The 21,150-nt window shown below is 42.7% G+C and overlaps 1 pseudogene; it reads left to right on the top strand.

Moving 5' to 3' along the window:
* The first annotated feature begins 2,132 nt into the window (after positions 1 to 2,132).
* The window catches only part of LOC120986146, a 37,138-nt pseudogene continuing 18,120 nt past the window's right edge, over positions 2,133 to 21,150 (top strand).

The raw sequence follows: 21,150 nt of genomic DNA, 5'->3' as shown, positions 1-21,150 counted from the left end.
CATACTAAGTTGGCCATATTTTGGTAGTATGTGCACCAGAAAATAAAATCTATAACCTGACATAGATTTGCCCTATAGTTTATGCCAGTTTTCTGGTGTTAGCACTGGTCCTAGGTTTGAATCCGACTAAGGACAACATCTACATGGAGTTTGTATGTTCTCCCCATGTTTGTGTGGGTTTCCTCTGGGTTCTCCGGTTTCCTCCCACACTCCAAAGACATATTGATAGGGAACTTAGATTCTGAGCCCCATTGGGGACAGTGTGATGCTAATGTCTGTAAGGCATTGCGGAATATGTCATTGCGGAAAATAAAAATAATAAATCTGTTGGGTCAGGTGAGGCCCTGCCCCCTCCTACTAAGCCTGGCCACTTCTTTTTTTTTTTAAAGCATCATAAACTTTTAAAAAGTTATACATAAAAATAAAAAAAGTCGCACACCAAAATGTGTAGTTGTTTTGTTTTACACTAGAAGTGTGACGCAAGTTGCATAAGAAATGTAACCCCCTATGTGTTTTATAAATCAAGGGGAAATAATCCTGCATACACCAACCATCTAGTAGTTATCTGTGTAAGTAACACCATGATGCAAAAAGCTGAAAGCTTGGAAACGTTAAAAGAATCACTAAATGAAGAGGGATGAATTAACATATCCATCTTAATAAATTTGGGGCATTGTACTCCAGCGCATTTCAGTTTAAGATTTGTACACCCATCTTAAAAAAAAAATCTCTCTTGAATGGAGTTTTGTATCTATGCCCTTGACAGTGCTCTACATAACATCAAAAAGGCATTCACCTGCTTTCCTATAACCAAAAAAAGACCAACCAATAACCCCACAGAAAGTAAGGAAAACACTCATATAAAATATATGCAGTTTTATTAATACATGAAATATACACAAAATGACTAAAGGCACACGATCATGAGGAGACGGGGCATCTGCTTTCCACTACTCTGTTCCAGCTCTGAAGGTCGGATCCTGCTCCTTCTGGTGCCCACCAGTGATGTGCCATTTGGGGACAAGTCACTGCTGAAGTGAGTGATTGGCCACAGCGGTGCACATAACCCCAATTAGAAGTTTACATGCAGGATGGAAGCTGGACAACCCCTTTAGCGCATATTTAAGACAAAGAAAACAGTCCATTCATGTAGTGAGCTCCTACTTCAAAGAGAAATGGCATCTACGTAAAATATTAGTAATTTTATCTGTCATTTCTATTACAGAGCTTCTTGTGCATGTGCGGCTCTGTCCACAAATGAGTGAAGCAATTTTTATTGAGCTTTATTAATGAAAAAATAAATCATCTCAGAGGTTATGAGGGTCATAATTTATGTCTATAAAGTTTTTTACCAGCATGCACACAGGTATAATACAATTTGGTGATGGCAGATTTTTTTTCTCACAGACTAGCGCCAATCAGCCATACTTTGCAATAACCTTTGAACTGTTGCATTTTATTTCTCATGTTGTGAGTTAAAAAAACTGCATCATGGTTCAGTTTCCACGTGAAAAGATGGCACAGCATGTGAATGAGATTTTTTTCTAATCTAATTTACATGACTGATCCTGTAATCCCCTGCAGATTTTCCCTGCGCAAATCTACGTGAAAAATCGCATGTGGATATACCATTAAGACATAGAACATATGGTGGTGCAGACCCCTTGGCTTTGGCCCCTTTTTCAATTTTGTGTCCTCTTTTGATTGTTTGTGACATGTCTCCTCCTGCACCTAAAGTTTTGTGCCCTGGTGTCAAGAGAACAGCGGGAGTAGGAGAGCTTTGCCATTGCAGACAGCCACTCCGACTCTCAACAAGTGAAGGCAATGGCCGCCTGACATTTCCTTGACGACCAGACAGCAGGTCGGCCTGGATAGCTGATCAGGGAATGCTCGGGAGGAGGAGAAAATATATAAGGGAGAGGTTTTTGTGTAAGTAATTTCAGGGGGTGATGGGCCTGATTGTCCTCTAGGCCTGGCACCAGATGGGGAGCCGCTAGGTTGTGCGATATGTGAGCGCAGCCTGTAAAGTATTATTCCTTTCTATCTGAGAACTGCTTCAGGAACCCATACTTGCAAGTTATTTTTACTTCTTGTAACCTCTTGTGTGATATCAGGAGAAACTATTGTACAGCATGTTGAAAGTTAATAAATTTCCTGCACTAATTACTGTTGATAAATGTTTATTTGGTGGACTGTCCATTGCTCAGAATGTAAATCTCTCTAAGGGTACTTTTACACTTGCGTTTTTCCGGCATTTTTCCATAGGAATGTATTATTGCCGGATCCGGCATTCAAAATACCGGAATGCCGGATCTGTCCTTCCTGTCTGCGCATGTGCAGACCGGTAAAAATGTGAAAAAAAATCGAAACTGATCCGTTTGTCCGTATGACAAATGGACAGACGCATCCGTTCTTGCAATGCATTTGTAAGACGAATCAGGATCCTGATCAGTCTAAAAATGCAATCAGTTGGCATACGTTTTGCCGGATCCAGCAGGCAGTTCCGGCGACAGAACTGCCTCCCGGATTCCTCTGCCGCAAATGTCAAAGTAGCCTGATGCTTGTGCTTTCTTGTATAACATTTTTTCTTTAATGTTTCAAAAATTATCCCTGACTAGAATTGTTTTATACTGTTTACTTTACTGGTCCCATCAACGTGTTAAAATGGCCATCTTTATTATAAAGGGAAGTGAGTAGGAAACACCAGTTTTACTCATATGTGCATTGTAGGGATTTGCTCTGGTAGGCAGGGTAAGCGGTCGCAGTACAGAGGCAAGAACACGGTAGTAAAGCAAAAAGTTCAGTGTTTATTCACACAAAAGGGAAAAAAGTAACACAGACACTTTGCAGAGTCCTGGTGTTAATTCACACTGCAGGAATTCCATGTGTTATTTCACACAGCAAATGTCCACAGAACTCAAAAAACACGTCACCTGGCAGTCCACAGCAGGCTTTAGGGCACCTGGCTTCCAGCTGGCAGCTCTCGTGCGGCTCCCAGAAACACAGAGCCTTCACAGCTCCACTTTCACTTGGAGGAACATACCACACCCAGCTGAGATGCTGGCTGGGTTTTTAAACCCCAGGCCAAAACCTGGCCTGGACGTGGGGAACAGCCACCCACCCTGCTCTTTGGCTGCTCCCAATAAGAACCGGCCCGGATCGGCTTTTCAGCCACACTAAGAAAAAAACTGTGTCAGCGAGCACTAGCTGCGGCTGACACTTAAAATAACCGGTTCTTATCTCACCGAGGCCAGGAACCTCGGTGACACGTTCCTTCCGTCAATGACGGACCCTTGCACCTTCCTACATACCTCCCCGCTTTGTTCAACCCTGAGGGGGTGAACACACGCCAGACAGTGTACTCGGGACAGGGCATCCGTGTTTCCCTGTAACCGGCCTGCCCTGTGTTCTACTGTGAACTTAAAGTTTTGCAGCGATAACCACCTGGTGACCCGAGCCTTCCTCTCTTTGGCCTGGCTCATCCACTTGAGAGGGGAGTGATCAGTCACCAGACGGAACTTCCTCCCCAACAGATAATAGCGGAGAGACTCGAGTGCCCACTTGATGGCCAGGCACTCTCTCTCCACTATACTGTACCGGGTCTCTGCTGGAGTGAGCTTACGGCTGAGGAAAACAACGGGATGCTCCTCCCCGTTGACTTCCTGAGACAACATCGCACCGAGGCCCACTTCGGAGGCATCAGTCTGTACCACAAATTCCCTCTTGAAGTCGGGAGTCACCAAAATCGGGGACCCACACAGGGCCGATTTCAAAGCCGCTAAAGATTAAAAAACCTGATCCTGTTGACTACGTCTCTGATACAGATGAGGAAGACTTTGCTGTTTTGAAAAAGCCCAAGAAACCTAAAGAAAATGGAACTGCTGCTGTTTCTCCTCCTTCAACGTCTCCTGTCACTAGTAACAAAACCCATGTACCAGCCAAAGTTAAAACGCCAGAAAAACGGGTGTGTACATCGGCGGAAGATTTCTTTGGAATAGGGAACGTCAAGCGTTCTAACAAGAAGCTTCTGGAAACCAAGAAAGAGGAACCTCGTAGAAGCACAGATGACTCTATGATGGATGATAAAGCTATTGCTAGAGAGCTGAGGATGAAGCATATGAAAAACAGCTCCACGAAGATGAAGAATTCGCGAAAACACTGGCCATGGTGGACGATACGCCTAGAGATAAGGCACATAGAAATGGTGAAAATAAGCAGACCTCTCCAGCTTTGAAATAAAGCCCAAAGTCTGAGAAACCTTCAGCCAGGAGAATGAGCCAGTCAGATGCATCAACAGCAGTTAAGAAAGAAAAGGATATAAAAGAGGAGACCAAAAAGGCTTCACGTGCACTGTCTGATAGTTCATCTTCAGCCAAAGAAAAGTCTTCTTCGGTCAAGAGCAGCTCCAAGCTAGCTTTAATGAAAAAGCTCAGGATGAAGCTCAGGAAAAGGAGGTGGAGATATCGAGCCCGATTACTAAAACCAAGGTTATATCTCTCCAAAGAAGGAAGAGGTGACACCTGTGAAAACATCTCAGAAATCAGAGTCCAGTCCTGAAGACTCTTAGAAGAAGAGTGGGAATTATACTGCATATAGGAATTACCTGAATCGAGAAGGCCAAAAAGCTCTTTGTTCCAAGGAGATTCTCCAGGGGGCAGATAACTGCTTGGAGGGTCTGACGTTTGTCATAACTGGGGTCCTGGAGTCCATAGAGTGAGATGAGGCCAAGTCTTTGGTAGAGCGCTATGGGGGCAAAGTAACTGGAAATGTCAGCAAGAAGACCAACTACCTCATCATGGGCCGTGATGGTGGGGAGTCCAAACGTGAGAAGGCAGAAAGTTTGGGTACAAAGATCCTTGACGAGGATGGCTTGTTTGATTTAATTCACTCTTTACCTGGAAAGAAATCCAAGTACGTTATAGCAGCAGAAGCTGAGATGAAAACCAAAGTTAAAGCCGAAAAGACCCCAAAGAAGGTAGCCAAAAAACGTAGCCCATTAAAGAGGACATTAACTCCTGAGAAGAAACACGTCACCTGGCAGTCCACAGCAGGCTTTAGGGCGCCTGGCTTCCAGCTGGCAGCTCTCATGCGGCTCCCAGAAACACAGAGCCTTCACAGCTCAACTTTCACTTGAAGGAACATACCACACCCAGCTGAGCTGCTGGCTGGGTTTTTAAACCCCAGGCCAAAACCTGGCCTGGACGTGGGGAACAGGCACCCACCCTGCTCTTTGGCTGCTCCCAATAAGAACCGGCCCGGATCGGCTTTTCAGCCACACTAAGAAAAAAAACTGTGTCAGCGAGCACTAGCTGCGGCTGACACCTAAAATAACCGGTTCTTTTCTCACCGAGGCCAGGAACCTCGGTGACACGTACCTTCTGTCAATGACGGACCCTTGCGCCTTCCTACAGCATGTACAGTGGAAAGAGCATATATTAAATATACAATTCACCAGGAAACCATGGACCCAGTTTGGTCTGTAGAGGTGTAATCTGTCAGACCCTTCTGCCTTTCTAATTTGGTAAACTACCATAGATAAAATTAAAATGTGATCAGCACCAGACCAGCTATGAAGCACATAGTAGGCGAAAAAGGGGCCGAGGGGAAAAATTGTGAGCTTCTTTCCCTGACTTCCTGCATTTCTCATTTTTATAATATCACATTACTGAGTGATGAAATTAGCGGAGTATCTCTAATGCTGCTAATGCCATATGATTTGGAAGGTGTAAACATGCCTAGTGTACGAGAAAACCGCATCTTTAAAACCACTTTAAGGATGCCGTCACTGATTCTCTGGAAATGAGCTCTCCCGACACTCTCAGGTTACAATTCCAGGGGTGTTTCAGACTTTAGAGCTGATAATTCATACTAATTGAGAATGATCATAAGTGAATGCAATTACTAGTAAGAGAGACGGTTTTCATGTCTGATATTTTTTGTTCCTTCCAGATACTAAATGCTATGTAATGTATACAGCTTCCAAAGTGCTACCACATAGCAGTAACAGCCTTCCATTATAATACATAGCATAATATCTTTTACTGTAAGTGTATCAATTTGATGAGCGACCATACTTACAGTTCAAATTTTGTGTCTATGTGAAGTCCTTATATTTAATGATGAAATAGGTGCAAGTCTCCTCATAGAAAAGTAAGGCTAGTTTCACATCTGCGCCAGATACAGCAATAGCAGATACTGCCGTCTGCCAGCCGGACCCCATTGATTGATCTGTCTGCTACCCAGCAAATACAGGGAGTGCAGAATTATTAGGCAAGTTGTATTTTTGAGGATTAATTTTATTATTGAACAACAACCATGTTCTCAATGAACCCAAAAAACTCATTAATATCAAAGCTGAATATTTTTGGAAGTAGTTTTTAGTTTGTTTTTAGTTTTAGCTATTTTAGGGGGATATCTGTGTGTGCAGGAGACTATTACTGTGCATAATTATTAGGCAACTTAACAAAAAACAAATATATACCCATTTCAATTATTTATTTTTACCAGTAAAACCAATATAACATCTCAACATTCACAAATATACATTTCTGACATTCAAAAACAAAACAAAAACAAATCAGTGACCAATATAGCCACCTTTCTTTGCAAGGACACTCAAAAACCTGCCATCCATGGATTCTGTCAGTGTTTTGATCTGTTCACCATCAACATTGCGTGCAGCAGCAACCACAGCCTCCCAGACACTGTTCAGAGAGGTGTACTGTTTTCCCTCCTTGTAAATCTCACATTTGATGATGGACCACAGGTTCTCAATGGGGTTCAGATTAGGTGAACAAGGAGGCCATGTCATTAGATTTTCTTCTTTTATACCCTTTCTTGCCAGCCACGCTGTGGAGTACTTGGACGCGTGTGATGGAGCATTGTCCTGCATGAAAATCATATTTTTCTTGAAGGATGCAGACTTCTTCCTGTACCACTGCTTGAAGAAGGTGTCTTCCAGAAACTGGCAGTAGGACTGGGAGTTGAGCTTGACTCCATCCTCAACCCGAAAAGGCCCCACAAGCTCATCTTTGATGATACCAGCCCAAACCAGTACTCCACCTCCACCTTGCTGGTGTCTGAGTCGGACTGGAGCTCTCTGCCCTTTACCAATCCAGCCACGGGCCCATCAAGACTCACTCTCATTTCATCAGTCCATAAAACCTTAGAAAAATCAGTCTTGAGATATTTCTTGGCCCAGTCTTGACGTTTCTGCTTGTGTGTCTTGTTCAGTGGTGGTCGTCTTTCAGCCTTTCTTACCTTGGCCATGTCTCTAAGTATTGCACACCTTGTGCATTTGGGCACTCCAGTGATGTTGCAGCTCTGAAATATGGCCAAACTGGTGGCAAGTGGCATCTTGGCAGCTGCACGCTTGACTTTTCTCAGTTCATGGGCAGTTATTTTGCGCCTTGGTTTTTCCACACGCTTCTTGCGACCCTGTTGACTATTTTGAATGAAACGCTTGATTGTTCGATGATCACGCTTCAGAAGCTTTGCCATTTTAAGAGTGCTGCATCCCTCTGCAAGATATCTCACTATTTTTGACTTTTCTGAGCCTGTCAAGTCCTTCTTTTGACCCATTTTGCCAAAGGAAAGGAAGTTGCCTAATAATTATGCACACCTAATATAGGGTGTTGATGTCATTAGACCACACCCCTTCTCATTACAGAGATGCACATCACCTAATATGCTTAATTGGTAGTAGGCTTTCGAGCCTATACAGCTTGGAGTAAGACAACATGCATAAAGAGGATGATGTGGTCAAAATACTCATTTGCCTAATAATTCTGCACGCAGTGTATGTCAGGAATTGGCCGGACAAAAAAAGCTGCATGCAATTTTTTTGTCTGGCCGATTCCTGGGATTTTATGCGAGATGTGAAACTAGCCTATGAAAGACTTCCCCAAAGGATGAGATCTGCTCTGACATTAAAGGTGACCTGTCAGCAAGATCAACCCGATTAAACCAGGCCTACTGCCTGACAAGATTAATTCTTCTTAGTGTTGAGCGAATCGAGTTTCGGATCCAAGATCCAAAGTTGATTAGTTCAAAACTTTGTTTTAATGCTGTACGGAGACCCATGTCCGTACATCATTAAAATGTATGGGATCCGGCAAGGTGAAATTCGTTATCACTGGAGTCTCTAAAGGTGAATAACTTCGCCCATCGATGTTTAAACTTAAAAACCATTTTAAAACTTGGATCGGGTTTAGTACCGGCTGGATCCAGGTTTTAAAATGGTTTTCAAGTTTAAAAATAGAAGTTCAAAGTTATTCAGAGACTTCGGTAGTAACGAATTTCACCTCGCTGGAGCCCATACATTAGAATGCTGTACAGAGACGAATCTCCCCGTACCTCATTCAAAGTTTTAAACGAATCAACTTTGGAACTTGGATCCGAAGTTCAATTTGCTCAACACTAATCCTACTAATCATAAGAGAAAAGAGTTTAATTCCATATGCATATGTCCCCGATGCACCTCAGCTCCTGTGTTTGCTATGGCCTCCTCCCCTTGACTGAAGGACCAGTCATCACTGTCCTCTTGCCTTGCCCTGTAATCCTGCGCATGCACCATAGATTCTATGATCTGCACATACACAGTACATTACAGGGCAATGATAATGCCTGCCCCTGTCAGTCAAGGGGAGAGGGAGTGTGTCAAACGCAGCAGAGTGGAGGAGCTAAGGTGCTAGGGTCCACCTTCATTGCACTGAAGCCTAATTTGCATGCAGAATTAAACTTTTTTTCTCAAACAGTGCAATGAATTCTCATCATCCAGGTATCATTTTGGTCAGCAGGATCACTCAGTACGCATGGTTTAGTTGGGTTCATCCTGCTGATATGCCCTCTTTAAAAAATATACAGACCTCACATATAAAGACTGAAAATACAACTGTGTAAACCCAATCTGGCCTGAACATACATGCGGTCAACATTCTGGCTATATATGGTGAGAAAGAGTTAGATTATAAAGGAGTTTTCCACCTTTTAGATATTAAAGGGATTCTGTCACCAGGTTTGACCCGTCAGCTAAACATATGCTGATGTTCAGGGCGTCTTCACGATTCCTAATGTGGGCTTATAAATGTCATCTGTGGGCTTATTTAGCTAAAAAACAGCTTTTACTAACCTGTCAGTCAAACAAATAAGGTGCCCAAGGGGATGTTAATGGGTGCAAGATGCCCGCTGCACCCACCGCCGTTCGTGCCCAGCGCCGCCTTTCCGGACTTCTGCGCCGCCTCCTACTCCTCTGTGCAGCCTCTCGCTCTCCCTCCCTCCCCCCTCCTTCTGCTGTAAGATCTCACGCATACAGGGGTTGAGCGAAGTGCCGGCGCATGCGCACTTCGCTGTAAGAAGCCAAATGGAGAAGTCCGCACGGGCGCATCAGGCAGAGCCCTGTGCGCAAGCGCAAGATCTTACAGCAGAGGGAGGGGGGAGGGAGGGAGAGCGAGAGGCGGCACAGAGGATTAGGAGGCGGCGCAGAAGTCCGGAAAGGCGGCGCTGGGCACGAACGGCAGTGGGTGCGGCGGGCATCTTGCACCCATTAACATCCCCTTGGGCACCTTATTTGTTTGACTGACAGGTTAGTAATAGCTGTTTTTTAGCTAAATAAGCCCACAGATGACATTTATAAGCCCACATTAGGAATCGTGAAGACGCCCTGAACATCAGCATATGTTTAGCTGACGGGTCAAACCTGGTGACAGAATCCCTTTAAAGGGAATCTGTTACTACATAGCTCCCTATGAAACCATCTTACATGCCAGATGTGTGCTTGTCAATACATTTTAATGGTATTGGTCCTATTTCCATTGGTAGCCCAATTGTGGAGAAATTAGGCTTTTTAATGCTAATTAGTCCATGGGTGCAACAAAGGAGGCGAAGTTGCACTTCACTGCATCTGATGCTATGCTCCTTTTTCTTTCAGACTGTACCTCCATTACTTTGACTGACAGGGCTATGCAGTGAAGATGTACTCACCCCAAGTTGCTTGATTGATTATTCACTTCACTGTTTAGTGCTGGGACATTACAGAAGTTCAGATTCTATACTGTGCCGAACATGAGACTTCAGGGCTAGGTGTGAGTACGTGGTGGGAACATGAGCGGAAAGTAAAAGGAGCCGATCCTCATGTTCAGCAAAGTGCAACAACACCACCATCATTACACCCAGGGGCTAATTAGCGTAATATAGCCTAATTCCTCCACAATGGGGCCACCGATGGAAATAGGACGAACACCATTAGAATGTATTGACGATAGGCTAGGTCATCAATTTCAGGTCATGTCCGACACCTAGGACCCCCACTGATCAGCTGTTTGTGGCAGCTGCTGGCACCGTCAAGTGAATGGGAGCTGCAGTATGCTGGAACGGTCACTAAACCGTGTGCAGAGACTTCTACTTCTGGAACATAGGTCATCAATATCTAAAAGGTGAAAATACCCTTCAAGCCCCATCGGGGACTAGTTTTGGTGTGAATGACAACATTCTCTACATAGTGATATATCAGCAACAGGAAACATAAGAAAAGGTCTAGGATCATTTCTGACCAATTTGGTTTTAATTTAACACGGATATTTTCACATTGCAGAGACTTTGAGGCACTTGTCCACATATATGGGATATGTTATACAGCTCAGTTTGTGCTTCAATAGCAACATGCTAATGATTTGTCTAGCTGGAATGATTTAGCTGAAGTCAAAGTTTAGCCTTGGTCTAAGGCCTCATGCACACGAGTTTTTTCACTGTCAGTGATTTGTGTCTTCTTTTTTTTTGTCTGACAGGGGGGAAAAAAGGAAGACTAATGAAAAGTGTCATTTTATTGCACCAAGGTCTTGTAGAAAAAAAACGGACGCGGACACGGATGACATACCAGTTGTGCATCCATTTTTTTTGATGGACCCATTGACTTGAATGGGTCCGTCCTCCGTTTTCCACTGACAAGAAAAGGACAGGTTATATTTTTTTGATGGACTGGAATCACGGACGCAGAGAAAAAACGGAGGACTTTTTTTCACAGTTCCATAGAAATGAATGGGATCTCCGCTAAACTGTGAAAAATGACGGAACGGACACGGATGCACACAACGGTCGTGTGCATGAGGCCTAAAGCAGGGCTGTGAAAATGCTAATGATCTCTTCAATTATGAAAGCGGTCATTAGCATGCGGGAGGCACAGAAAGGTGAGAACTGCACTGGCTGTACTCACCTCCCCTGGCCTTCTTCCAGGCCCGCACTGGGTCCTGACACATACAGCGTAAGGACGCAGCGCCGTCCGGAGCTGGAGAGGTAAGTTTATTTATTTTAAACGTCTGATCTGAGGTCTGATTGGGGCTGATCAGAGGCTAATGGAGGGTCTGATCGGAGACTGGGGGGCCTATTGGGGGTCTGATCTGAGGCTGGGGGGGCTGATCTGAGGCTGGGGGTCTGATATGAGGGTGAGGGGGTATGATCTAAGGCTGGGGAAGGTCTAGTCTGAGGCTGGTGGTCTGATCTGAGACTAGGGGGGCTATTGGGGGTCTGATCTGAGGCTGGGGGGTCTGATGGGGCTGATATGAGGCTAGGGAGGGTCTGAACTGAGGCTGGGGGTCTGATGGGGGCTGATATGAGGCTGGGGGTCTGATGGGGGTGTGATCTGAGGCTGGGGGTCTGATCTAAGGCTGGGGAGGGTCTAGTCTGAGGATAGGAGTCTGATCTGAAGCTAGGGAGGGTCTGATTGGGGTCTGATCTGAGGCTGGGGAGTCTGATCTGAGGCTGATGAAGGCTGGGGGGTCTGATAAGAGGCTGATGGAGGTGAACTTACCCCTAAGATGAACTTACCCCTAAGTCAGTTATATGTTTGACCAAATACAGCAGTCACATTTTTAAGTTGAGAATTTTATATGGCTCGCGAATGATGTTACAAATATCCAAATTACCCTGGGCAGCAAAAAGGTTCCCCACCCCTGGTCTAAAGGAAGGATGTGTTTCATTTTTCATGCACCCTCAGCACACAAAGTCCACAACACACCACGGGGTGGAAGACAGCTCTACACCTATAGAATAGCGCACAACCCTTAATGACCCTTCACTAGAGGTCTTTGCCATCATCAATCATAATTAGAGAGAGCACTCATAAATGATGCAATTTGATGATTTTATTGTAATCAATGCCAATGTTTCAGGCGATTATGCATCCTTCTTCATGCAGGATATCTGTAATGCAGGGTATGCAGCAGTGGCAAGGACATAGAGTAACTCAATGGTTTTAAGGTTGACATGTCTAATTGGATATTGATATTGGTGAAAAAATATTTTTGGTTAAGTCATAATGCCAGAATACATATTTGACATGTATGAACAAAGGTAGAGAATCAATTGTATTATTACCTATAACTGTCTATAAACATGGAGTGTTAAAGTTCCATTTGTGGTACTGTATTCACTGGTATTTGTTGGACCCAGCTGCTGAACCTAGTCTTAAAGGGGTTAACCCATGATTAAAGCAAAAAATTAAATACGACATGCTATAGCACATGACAATCTCTTTCTAGCAAAACTAGAACCAGCCCTGTACCTCACATGGATCCAGAGATCTCCACATTCATTGCTCTGCTAGATTTATATCAAGCTGACAGCTAAGGGGAGTGTCTTTTCTGCTGCAGCTGAGGGGGCGTGTCAATGCTCTCCCTATCACAGCTTAGGAGGCAGCTGAAGGATACAACTCAACATGTGTGGCCATATCAGTGAGCAGGTCAAAGAAACAAGAAAAATAACACACAGCAGGTGGCGCTATACGGATACATGCTGAAAGATCAGGATTTGCCGGTGGCAGATCGTGCTGTCTAATTATGATCTGCCGCCAGCAAATTACTGTTTTTCCATCTGCACATAGGATCTTTGGAGCTCAGCCAGGTTGATGATTGAGTCCTTGGTCATCTCTCTTACCAAGGCCCTTCTCCCCTAATTAGTTTGGTGGGGTCGTCAGCTGTAGGAAGAGTCCTGGTTGTTCCAAACTTCTTCCACTTAAGAGGTATGGAAGCCACTGTGCTCTTGGGCACTTTGAGTACAGCAGATTTTTGTACCCTTCTCCAGATCTGCGCCTCCACACAATCCTGTATCTGAACTCTACAGACAGTTCTTTCCTTCTCATGGCTTGGTCTTTGCTTTGATATGCATTGTTAGCTTTTAGAGCTTATATAGATAGACAGGGGTATGTATTTCCAAATCATGTCCAATCAACTGAATTTACCACAGGTGGACTCCAGTAAAGGTGTAGAAACATCAAAGATTAACAAGAGCAACTGGAGCCACCCAAGCTAAATTTCAAGTGTCGGGAAAGGGTTTTCCCTTTTACATAAAATTTTGAAACATTTCTAAAATTCTGTTCTCACTTTCTCATTATGGGCTATTGACTCGAGAATGATGGGGGGAAACTTTCAAAAAATAAAATATTTTAGCACAAGGCTACAACATTAAAAATGTGAAACAAGTGAAAGTGTCTGAAGACTTTCCGAATGCACTGTACTTGTTTCACAGATCTTATAAATGGCCACCACTGTCTGCCAGACGCTGTTAAGGTTCCTTTGCATGAGCCGATTATCATTGAATCAAGCGAAATTGAATGATTATTGAGCAGTGTAAAAGCAATCGGTAAATTTCTCGTTGATTCGATCTTTTGTGTGGCACAAAAATTATCATCGGACGTTAATGATTTCATACGTGTGAACAGGAATCGTTCTCTGCACACACAATTACACCATCAACACAATGCAACAGTCTGCTTTACAAATGATGTATTATGTGATCGAAACCACGATTTTGTGAACGATAATCGGCACATGTAAAGGGTCACTGTTGAAACATTCACTACACCAAGAAACAACTCGTTCATCGCTCAATCGTACCCATCAATGCCTCTTGTAAAGGTACCTTTAGGGCTCATTGAGACGACCGTATGCTGTCCGCAAAAATGCGGATCTGTTTTTTTGCGGATTAGATGCTGTCCCATTCACTTCTATGGGGCCCTTGTCTTCCATTACACGGCTCAGCAAAAAAATTTAACATGTCCTATACTTGTCAGTGAAAATCAGGACATGGCCCCATTCAAGTCTATGGGTCAGCAAAAAAACGGAATGCAATCCTTTTTTTTGCGGACACGCTGAACTGTCTGCAAAAAAACAGATCCGCATTTTTGCGGACAGCATACGGCCGTCTGACTGAGCCCTTAGTGAAATTTCCTCAACGTCTTCATGATAGTCTGACTCCTAAGAATTTTCAGCTATACTCCATAAGAATGTCTTCATTGTTTTCTTTAGTTTGAGATGAGCAAAATCTAGATACATTCTCCAATGCTCGATCGCTTTACAGATGTAGTAATAAGATACTTTCAAGTGATACAAAGCCTATCAAGCCTTTCTCCCACCAAAAATAGAAGTGGGTTTCTTTTTTGGATTTATGATCTTTCTGACAAAAGACTTATTTTGCCACATGAGATTGGCTGCTCTGAGTACCCAAAAGGAAGTGCAGAAGTATCTCAGTGTCTGTTCACAGCTGTACTCTCCAAGCTCTGGCTATTTACAGCTTTGGGAAATCTGCCAACTTGGTCATAAATAATGGAGGCAGCACGTCATTAACCCCAAATAGGAGTGGGTTTGTATTTCAATTAAACATCTAATTGAAAAATCCAAGTCACTGTTTCAAATCTTAAACACGACTTTGCACGGTGACCATGGTGTCATCTGCGCCTTAGTGTTTAACCCTTAAATAGTTAAAGAAGGGATATCACTGGCAAAAACGAATTCTCATATACTGAAAAACTGTTGACTGCTACTTAAGTGCTTGTCCTATTGTGTGCATCCAGCCATGGAGCCTCCTCACTGAAGTGCCTGTTTATTTAACCACTGCAAATCTAGATCTTGAAATTCTTAAGACTTGGGTAAAAATAGATGGACTTAATGCCACTGCCTTTAATCTCTTATACGGTAAGTGTCCTGAATGTGCTGATCTTTACACATAGGGGTACCCTCTAAGTAACAGATATTGGTCAGTTTCATTTAGCATCCTAGGTCTTTGCATAGTTTGCATATGTCACATTTTTTAAAATCACTGTGTAGAAGGACAGTATTTCAAGGACATCACAGCTCATGTAGCTGCACAAATGTCACATAGCATGATTTAACGATTAATATTAATATATGTCACTTTATATTAAGTACATAATCAGGCAGATGACAGGTTTGATTAGCCATTGATTTAGTATGAGCTAGTCAGTATGATAAGTACCATTTTATACACTGGCAGCTGTAAAATTGTAAAAAAAAAAAAAATGTAATTGTAAAAATGTTAAATTCCCGCTGGCTTGGATTGCTATGCTATGGGAACATTGCGGGAAAAACTGATACGACAGGGAAGACTCTCTCCAGGTTTACATCACACGTGAAAATATAAGTTATCTCAGAATTGGTTCTACCATTGCTTAAAGGGGTTAACCCATGATTAATGTAAAAAAAAGAATATCAGACATCATATAGTACATGAAAATCTCTTTCTAACAAAGCTAGAACCAGACCTGTACCTCACATGGATCCAGAGATCTCCTGATTCATTACTCCAGTTGCTCTGCTAGGTTTGTTTTCAGCCTCTAACAGTAGATATGGCTGGTGGCAGTTGGAGGATGAATTGAGCATGCGTGACCACCTCAGCGAGTATTTATTGAATAACTGAGTGGATATATTTTTAACTATATGCAATGACAAAAGTATTTAGATTCAGGTGCCTACTTAAAAATGTACAATATTTTTTGTGGACAAACCCTTTAAGTACATAGGAGCTACAAATACAGTAGTATAAATTGTATGTGGGGGGCCGTGTTCCATCCTTTTTATTAGGGCCCAGGAGCTTCAAGTTTTGCCTCTGTTGGTTGGTATATATGAATATGGAATACGTTAAATTCCTTATTTAAGTCTGCTACATCATAATATTATTGTATGCAATCATAACCAATGATAGATATGTTTTATGGGCAACTTTTTCAGCCGTGTGTTTGCATGGTCAACTTCTCTTGGCTCTGGATATGAGACCGGTGAAGGTTAGCAGCAGAACTTCTGGGTTCAGACACTGGTTTAAAAAAACATTTTGGCAGGAGAAAAAAAAGAATAAATCCCAGGTTTGGTAGATAAGACAAGTACTGTATATACAGTATGTGGAAAGTCTGTATCCGCACTTGCAATAGAATTGGAATCCTTCATTAGGGTAAATTCACACATAGTGGCTGAAGTGCGACCCAGAGAAAAACCAAGAAGGCAGCCTCCATAATAAGCCATACTCTTCTGCAATTATAACTTTCTATACGTAGTATTATTAGTATTACATGCATTTCAACAACAATTTGATGTTGTTTTTCCCCCTAGTAGATTCTGTGGGGATTCTGAGTCAAGGTTGTAACCAATTGTCACAATAAAGAAGGTCAAACAGGATAGGCAGTTAAGGCCCTTCCTGAACACTGCTCCAAGGCTGAAAAATAAACCATTAAAGGGGGGCAGTAACTAAGTAAAACATCACTTTTAATCGATATAAGGGTAAAAAGGCCCCTACAGAAAAACAAACATGTAAGAAATGGTGATATAGAAACCCGTGTGGTCATGGATTTAAAGACTATATAGGGCTTTAATGGGACCATCAGGTGAGGGAAGTACCCACACAGTGCGTAGCGCAGAATAGAGCGCTCAGCTAGATGCCTGGAAAAGGAATACCAGAAAAATGCTGAAAATATCACCGTGTGTAACCAATTGTCCCCTTGTTTTGGTAACCACTATAAGAGTACATGATAGAGTAAGCTACTGTGTGACAAATAAATGTTTTAAAGGGGTTTTCTGGTTTGCATCAACATCCTTCAAAGTAATTAATGTTGAAAGTAGCTGTCATTTTGGAATGTATTTCTTCTATCTTCCGCTCTGGGCTGTGGTCACATGACCATGTCCATGCAACTTTTTCTCATTCCCTTTGATGTTAAGTCCATGGGCGTGTCAAAGCAGCAACAGGGGCAGTGTCTATGGAACTAGCTGGTGGGAGGAGCTGTTTTTAGGGGTGGTGCTGGAGGAAAGTGCATTACGGGTTTGGTCCGATATCGGAAGTGCTACATACAAGATGTAAACCTTGGGAATTTGTTTGCATGGGAAAATGGGTTGGGAGAGTCCAAGTTGAAAAAAAAAAAAAAACATGAGGAGGATGTACATGAGGTAACCAACAACATTAGAATATCTGTTAAAAACCATAATAATCTCAGAAAACCCCTTTAACTTTTTCGAAGCAGTGCAGTATTTGCAGTATACACTTCCACACGTTATAGGTACTAAGTACTGCACTACGCTGATTTATGGCCACTGACTAGTCTACTAGGTACTAGGCTTTGCTGTGGTATTGTGGATAGATGGTAACATTTCCTTATGAGTCATTTTCTCCCGTTCTTCACTGGCAGATAAATAATGTTGTATGCATTGATATATACATAATGTCACTAAAAACAGCCTCCTTTCATCTGATTCCTAGCCGTTCTAGGAGAACATGTCCCAAGCTCTTTTGGTCTCAAGTTGCCATTTGATTTAAGGCTCCTAAACACGGCTTTACAGCTTTTTAACATTCCTCAGGTCTCCTGACTCCAGGTGAGCATAAAAACGTCTCGCTTTCACAAGGGCCCTGAAAGGTTTGTGTGGTTTCAGTTTGTCTAGAGCACTGGCCAGAGGACGCAGTATTATGGCTGGATGGAAAAATACAGAGACAAATCCAAGTCTATCTGCAGATCTATCAAATGCACAGAAACTAATTCCTATTTAAACAGATTCCTTTTAAGAACCCAGAAAGGAATTTGCCACACGGTGCAAAGAAGCATAACAACCCCTGCCATCAATACCCACTCCTCAGCAATGCAGTCACAAATGCATCCAGCCACTACCTACCAACATTTTATACCTTGAAGCTGATATGACTAGGTAATAAGGTAAACTTTGTAGACCTAAAATTATTTTATAATCAGGGGTACACCTAGTCTTTCTTCTGTCTAAGACAAAAACTGAAACGGCGCCCCAACCCCCCAATGCCAATTTCTTAACCTTACCCCTTCCCTCCAGCCCTACTGTTAAAGGGCTTCTGTCACCCCACTAAGCAGTTTTTTTTTTTTTGGTTAGTTATAATCCCTATACTGCGATTTTTTTCATACATACTGTAATTAATCATTTCGGTTCAGTAGATTATGTTAAAAACGTATTTTTAAAATATGCAAATTACCTTGCTACCAGCAAGTAGGGCGGCTACTTGCTGGTAGCAGCCGCATCCTCCTATCCTAAAGACGCCCCCTCAGCATGTTGATTGACAGGGCCAACGGACGGGATCGTCCTCTGGCTGGTCCTGTCTGCTATCAAGATCTCGCGCCTGCGCCGTAACGGTATTCAGTCGGCGCAGGCGCACTGAGAGGAGGACGCTCGCTCGGCTGCTCCATCCTCAATGCGCCTGCGCCGATGACGTCATCAAGTACACCCGGAAGAGATTTATTATTAATAATCATTGGTGGCATAGTGTTAATAACTGTCATCTTTATAAAATTATTTATTCCCATTTCGTTGGTGGTTTTTGTGGCAGCATGCTTATTACGTACATACTTACCTGATTCGAGCATCCAGCGACGTCACCAGACTCTCCGCCTCCTTCCAGCGATGCCGGCGTCTTCTCTTCCGGGTGTACTTGATGACGTCATCGGCGCAGGCGCATTGAGGATGGAGCGGCCGAGCGAGTGTCCTCCTCTCAGTGCGCCTGCGCCGACTGAATACCGTTACGGCGCAGGCGCGAGATCTTGATAGCAGACAGGACCAGCCAGAGGACGATCCCGTCCGTTGGCCATGTCAATCAACATGCGGAGGGGGCGTCTTTAGGATAGGAGGATGCAGCTGCTACCAGCAAGTAGCCGCCCTACTTGCTGGTAGCAAGGTAATTTGCATATTTTAAAACTACGTTTTTAACAAAATCTACTGAACCGAAATGATTAATTACAGTATGTATGAAAAAATCGCAGTATAGGGATTATAACTAACAAAAAAAAAAAAAAATGTTTAGTGGGGTGACAGAAGCCCTTTAACCCCTTAAGGACTCAGCTCTATTTCACCTTAAGGACTTGGCCATTTTTTGCAAATCTGACCAGTGTCACTTTAAGTGCTGATAACTTTAAAACGCTTTGACTTATCCAGGCCGTTCTGAGATTGTTTTTTCGTCACATATTGTACTTCATGACACTGGTAAAATGAAGTCAAAAAAATTTTTTTTTTTGCTCAAAATAATACCTAATTTACCAAAAAATTTGAAAAATTTGCAAATTTCAAAGTTTCAGTTTCTCTACTTCTGTAATACATAGTAATACCCCCAAAAATTGTGATGACTTTACATTCCCCATAGGTCTACTTCATGTTTGAATTGTTTTGGGAATGATATTTTATTTTTTGGGGATGTTATAAGGCTTAGAAGTTTAGAAGCAAATCTTGAAATTTTTCAGAAATTTACAAAAACTCAATTTTTAGGGACCAGTTCAGGTCTGAAGTCACTTTGCGAGGCTTACATAATAGAAACCACCCAAAAATGACCCCATCTAAGAAACTACACCCCTCAAGGTATTCAAAACTGATTTTATAAACTTCGTTAACCCTTTAGGTGTTGCACAAGAGTTATTGGCAAATGGGGATAAAATTTGAGAATTTCATTTTTTTGCCTAATTTTCCATTTTAACCCATTTTTTCCACTAACAAAGCAAGGGTTAACAGCCAAACAAGACTGTATCTTTATTGCCCTGACTCTGCCGTTTACAGAAACACCCCATATGTGGCCGTAAACTACTGTACGGCCACACAGCGGGGCGTACAGTGAAAGGTGCGCCGTTTGGTTTTTGGAAGACAGATTTTGCTGGACTGGTTTTTTGACACCATGTCCCATTTGAAGCCCCCTGATGCACCCCTAGAGTAGAAACTCCATAAAAGTGACCCCATCTAAGAAACTACACCCCTCAAGGTATTCAAAACTGATTTTACAAACTTTGTTAACCCTTTAGGTGTTGCACAAGATTTAATGGAAAATAGAGATACAATTTCAAAATTTCACTTTTTTGGCAGATTTTCCATTTTAATATTTTTTTTCCAGTTACAAAGCAAGGGTTAACAGCCAAACAAAACTCATTATTTATGGCCCTGATTCTGTAGTTTACAGAAACACCCCATATGTGGTCGTAAACCGCTGTACGGGCACACGGCAGGGCGCAAAAGGAAAGGAATGCCATACGGTTTTTGGAAGGCAGGTTTTGCTGGACTGTTTTTGTCCCATTTGAAGCCCCCCTGATGCACCCCTAGAGTAGAAACTCCATAAAAGTGACCCCATCTAAGAAACTACAACCCTCAAGGTATTCAAAACTGATTTTACAAACTTTGTTAACCCTTTAGGTGTTGCACAAGATTTAATGGAAAATAGAGATACAATTTAAAAATTTCACTTTTTTGGCAGATTTTCCATTTTAATATTTTTTTTCCAGTTACAAAGCAAGGGTTAACAGCCAAACAAAACTCATTATTTATGGCCCTGATTCTGTAGTTTACAGAAACACCCCATATGTGGTCGTAAACCGCTGTACGGGCACACGGCAGGGCGCAGAAGGAAAGGAATGCCATACGGTTTTTGGAAGGCAGGTTTTGCTGGACTGTTTTTGTCCCATTTGAAGCCCCCCTGATGCACCCCTAGAGTAGAAACTCCATAAAAGTGACCCCATCTAAGAAACTACAACCCTCAAGGTATTCAAAACTGATTTTACAAACTTTGTTAACCCTTTAGGTGTTGCACAAGATTTAATGGAAAATAGAGATACAATTTCAAAATTTCACTTTTTTGGCAGATTTTCCATTTTAATATTTTTTTTCCAGTTACAAAGCAAGGGTTAACAGCCAAACAAAACTCATTATTTATGGCCCTGATTCTGTAGTTTACAGAAACACCCCATATGTGGTCGTAAACCGCTGTACGGGCACACGGCAGGGCGCAGAAGGAAAGGAATGCCATACGGTTTTTGGAAGGCAGGTTTTGCTGGACTGTTTTTGTCCCATTTGAAGCCCCCCTGATGCACCCCTAGAGTAGAAACTCCAGAAA

This window comes from Bufo bufo, chromosome 1, assembly GCF_905171765.1.
Source record: "Bufo bufo chromosome 1, aBufBuf1.1, whole genome shotgun sequence".
NCBI classification, from domain to species: Eukaryota; Metazoa; Chordata; class Amphibia; order Anura; family Bufonidae; genus Bufo; species Bufo bufo.
Note: the sequence above shows the minus strand (reverse complement) of the source record. Positions and strands in the feature narration are given on the sequence as shown.